Here is a 5,000-nt window from a genome sequence, read left to right as displayed (position 1 = left end):
CTCGCCGCTCGCTCGCGCAGCCAAAAATGACCAGTTTTGGCCCGTTTTTGGGCTGTTTTGGCCTGTTTATGGTCCGTTCTTGCGTGGTGCGGTGACCGTCGTGAGCGGAGCAAAACGTCAGCCATCTCAGCACCCTGGAACCCCCCGGGTGGCACAGGGCTGGATGGGGCTTTCGTATATAGCAGGGACGGTGCTGCCTCTCGCTTCGCTCGCTGTCCGCCGCTCGCCGCTCGCTCGCGCAGCCAAAAATGGCCAGTTTTGGCCCGTTTTTGGGCCGTTTTAGCCAGTTTTTGGCCTGTTCTTGCATTGCGCGGTGACCGTCGAGAGCGGAGCAAAACGTCAGCCATCTCAGCACCCTGGAACCCCCCGGGTGGCACAGGGCTGGATGGGGCTTTCGTATAGCAGGGACGGTGCTGCCTCTCGCTTCGCTCGCTGTCCGCCGCTCGCCGCTCGCTCGTGCAGCCAAAAATGGCCAGTTTTGGCCCGTTTTTGGGCCGTTTTGGCCAGTTTTTGGCCTGTTCTTGCATTGCGCGGTGACCGTCGAGAGCGGAGCAAAACGTCAGCCATCTCAGCACCCTGGAACCCCCCGGGTGGCACAGGGCTGGATGGGGCTTTCGTATAGCAGGGACGGTGCTGCCTCTCGCTTCGCTCGCTGTCCGCCGCTCGCCGCTCGCTCGTGCAGCCAAAAATGGCCAGTTTTGGCCCGTTTTTGGGCCGTTTTGGCCAGTTTTTGGCCTGTTCTTGCATTGCGCGGTGACCGTCGAGAGCGGAGCAAAACGTCAGCCATCTCAGCACCCTGGAACCCCCCGGGTGGCACAGGGCTGGATGGGGCTTTCGTATAGCAGGGACGGTGCTGCCTCTCGCTTCGCTCGCTGTCCGCCGCTCGCCGCTCGCTCGTGCAGCCAAAAATGGCCAGTTTTGGCCCGTTTTTGGGCCGTTTTGGCCAGTTTTTGGCCTGTTCTTGCATTGCGCGGTGACCGTCGAGAGCGGAGCAAAACGTCAGCCATCTCAGCACCCTGGAACCCCCCGGGTGGCACAGGGCTGGATGGGGCTTTCGTATAGCAGGGACGGTGCTGCCTCTCGCTTCGCTCGCTGTCCGCCGCTCGCCGCTCGCTCGTGCAGCCAAAAATGGCCAGTTTTGGCCCGTTTTTGGGCCGTTTTGGCCAGTTTTTGGCCTGTTCTTGCATTGCGCGGTGACCGTCGAGAGCGGAGCAAAACGTCAGCCATCTCAGCACCCTGGAACCCCCCGGGTGGCACAGGGCTGGATGGGGCTTTCGTATAGCAGGGACGGTGCTGCCTCTCGCTTCGCTCGCTGTCCGCCGCTCGCCGCTCGCTCGTGCAGCCAAAAATGGCCAGTTTTGGCCCGTTTTTGGGCCGTTTTGGCCAGTTTTTGGCCTGTTCTTGCATTGCGCGGTGACCGTCGAGAGCGGAGCAAAACGTCAGCCATCTCAGCACCCTGGAACCCCCCGGGTGGCACAGGGCTGGATGGGGCTTTCGTATAGCAGGGACGGTGCTGCCTCTCGCTTCGCTCGCTGTCCGCCGCTCGCCGCTCGCTCGTGCAGCCAAAAATGGCCAGTTTTGGCCCGTTTTTGGGCCGTTTTGGCCAGTTTTTGGCCTGTTCTTGCATTGCGCGGTGACCGTCGAGAGCGGAGCAAAACGTCAGCCATCTCAGCACCCTGGAACCCCCCGGGTGGCACAGGGCTGGATGGGGCTTTCGTATAGCAGGGACGGTGCTGCCTCTCGCTTCGCTCGCTGTCCGCCGCTCGCCGCTCGCTCGTGCAGCCAAAAATGGCCAGTTTTGGCCCGTTTTTGGGCCGTTTTGGCCAGTTTTTGGCCTGTTCTTGCATTGCGCGGTGACCGTCGAGAGCGGAGCAAAACGTCAGCCATCTCAGCACCCTGGAACCCCCCGGGTGGCACAGGGCTGGATGGGGCTTTCGTATAGCAGGGACGGTGCTGCCTCTCGCTTCGCTCGCTGTCCGCCGCTCGCCGCTCGCTCGTGCAGCCAAAAATGGCCAGTTTTGGCCCGTTTTTGGGCCGTTTTGGCCAGTTTTTGGCCTGTTCTTGCATTGCGCGGTGACCGTCGAGAGCGGAGCAAAACGTCAGCCATCTCAGCACCCTGGAACCCCCCGGGTGGCACAGGGCTGGATGGGGCTTTCGTATAGCAGGGACGGTGCTGCCTCTCGCTTCGCTCGCTGTCCGCCGCTCGCCGCTCGCTCGTGCAGCCAAAAATGGCCAGTTTTGGCCCGTTTTTGGGCCGTTTTGGCCAGTTTTTGGCCTGTTCTTGCATTGCGCGGTGACCGTCGAGAGCGGAGCAAAACGTCAGCCATCTCAGCACCCTGGAACCCCCCGGGTGGCACAGGGCTGGATGGGGCTTTCGTATAGCAGGGACGGTGCTGCCTCTCGCTTCGCTCGCTGTCCGCCGCTCGCCGCTCGCTCGTGCAGCCAAAAATGGCCAGTTTTGGCCCGTTTTTGGGCCGTTTTGGCCAGTTTTTGGCCTGTTCTTGCATTGCGCGGTGACCGTCGAGAGCGGAGCAAAACGTCAGCCATCTCAGCACCCTGGAACCCCCCGGGTGGCACAGGGCTGGATGGGGCTTTCGTATAGCAGGGACGGTGCTGCCTCTCGCTTCGCTCGCTGTCCGCCGCTCGCCGCTCGCTCGCGCAGCCAAAAATGGCCAGTTTTGGCCCGTTTTTGGGCCGTTTTGGCCAGTTTTTGGCCTGTTCTTGCATTGCGCGGTGACCGTCGAGAGCGGAGCAAAACGTCAGCCATCTCAGCACCCTGGAACCCCCCGGGTGGCACAGGGCTGGATGGGGCTTTCGTATAGCAGGGACGGTGCTGCCTCTCGCTTCGCTCGCTGTCCGCCGCTCGCCGCTCGCTCGTGCAGCCAAAAATGGCCAGTTTTGGCCCGTTTTTGGGCCGTTTTGGCCAGTTTTTGGCCTGTTCTTGCATTGCGCGGTGACCGTCGAGAGCGGAGCAAAACGTCAGCCATCTCAGCACCCTGGAACCCCCCCCGGGTGGCACAGGGCTGGATGGGGCTTTCGTATAGCAGGGACGGTGCTGCCTCTCGCTTCGCTCGCTGTCCGCCGCTCGCCGCTCGCTCGTGCAGCCAAAAATGGCCAGTTTTGGCCCGTTTTTGGGCCGTTTTGGCCAGTTTTTGGCCTGTTCTTGCATTGCGCGGTGACCGTCGAGAGCGGAGCAAAACGTCAGCCATCTCAGCACCCTGGAACCCCCCGGGTGGCACAGGGCTGGATGGGGCTTTCGTATAGCAGGGACGGTGCTGCCTCTCGCTTCGCTCGCTGTCCGCCGCTCGCCGCTCGCTCGTGCAGCCAAAAATGGCCAGTTTTGGCCCGTTTTTGGGCCGTTTTGGCCAGTTTTTGGCCTGTTCTTGCATTGCGCGGTGACCGTCGAGAGCGGAGCAAAACGTCAGCCATCTCAGCACCCTGGAACCCCCCGGGTGGCACAGGGCTGGATGGGGCTTTCGTATAGCAGGGACGGTGCTGCCTCTCGCTTCGCTCGCTGTCCGCCGCTCGCCGCTCGCTCGCGCAGCCAAAAATGGCCAGTTTTGGCCCGTTTTTGGGCCGTTTTGGCCAGTTTTTGGCCTGTTCTTGCATTGCGCGGTGACCGTCGAGAGCGGAGCAAAACGTCAGCCATCTCAGCACCCTGGAACCCCCCGGGTGGCACAGGGCTGGATGGGGCTTTCGTATAGCAGGGACGGTGCTGCCTCTCGCTTCGCTCGCTGTCCGCCGCTCGCCGCTCGCTCGTGCAGCCAAAAATGGCCAGTTTTGGCCCGTTTTTGGGCCGTTTTGGCCAGTTTTTGGCCTGTTCTTGCATTGCGCGGTGACCGTCGAGAGCGGAGCAAAACGTCAGCCATCTCAGCACCCTGGAACCCCCCGGGTGGCACAGGGCTGGATGGGGCTTTCGTATAGCAGGGACGGTGCTGCCTCTCGCTTCGCTCGCTGTCCGCCGCTCGCCGCTCGCTCGTGCAGCCAAAAATGGCCAGTTTTGGCCCGTTTTTGGGCCGTTTTGGCCAGTTTTTGGCCTGTTCTTGCATTGCGCGGTGACCGTCGAGAGCGGAGCAAAACGTCAGCCATCTCAGCACCCTGGAACCCCCCGGGTGGCACAGGGCTGGATGGGGCTTTCGTATAGCAGGGACGGTGCTGCCTCTCGCTTCGCTCGCTGTCCGCCGCTCGCCGCTCGCTCGTGCAGCCAAAAATGGCCAGTTTTGGCCCGTTTTTGGGCCGTTTTGGCCAGTTTTTGGCCTGTTCTTGCATTGCGCGGTGACCGTCGAGAGCGGAGCAAAACGTCAGCCATCTCAGCACCCTGGAACCCCCCGGGTGGCACAGGGCTGGATGGGGCTTTCGTATAGCAGGGACGGTGCTGCCTCTCGCTTCGCTCGCTGTCCGCCGCTCGCCGCTCGCTCGCGCAGCCAAAAATGGCCAGTTTTGGCCCGTTTTTGGGCCGTTTTGGCCAGTTTTTGGCCTGTTCTTGCATTGCGCGGTGACCGTCGAGAGCGGAGCAAAACGTCAGCCATCTCAGCACCCTGGAACCCCCCGGGTGGCACAGGGCTGGATGGGGCTTTCGTATAGCAGGGACGGTGCTGCCTCTCGCTTCGCTCGCTGTCCGCCGCTCGCCGCTCGCGCAGCCAAAAATGGCCAGTTTTGGCCCGTTTTTGGGCCGTTTTGGCCAGTTTTTGGCCTGTTCTTGCATTGCGCGGTGACCGTCGAGAGCGGAGCAAAACGTCAGCCATCTCAGCACCCTGGAACCCCCCGGGTGGCACAGGGCTGGATGGGGCTTTCGTATAGCAGGGACGGTGCTGCCTCTCGCTTCGCTCGCTGTTCGCCGCTCGCCGCTCGCTCGCGCAGCCAAAAATGGCCAGTTTTGGCCCGTTTTTGGGCTGTTTTGGCCAGTTTTTGGCCTGTTCTTGCGTGGTGCGGTGACCGTCGTGAGCGGAGCAAAACGTCAGCCATCTCAGCACCCTGGAACCCCCCGGGTGGCACAGGGC

The sequence above is a fragment of the Musa acuminata genome, unplaced genomic scaffold, assembly GCF_036884655.1.
Source record: "Musa acuminata AAA Group cultivar baxijiao unplaced genomic scaffold, Cavendish_Baxijiao_AAA HiC_scaffold_146, whole genome shotgun sequence".
NCBI classification, from domain to species: domain Eukaryota; kingdom Viridiplantae; phylum Streptophyta; class Magnoliopsida; order Zingiberales; family Musaceae; genus Musa; species Musa acuminata.
Note: the sequence above shows the minus strand (reverse complement) of the source record.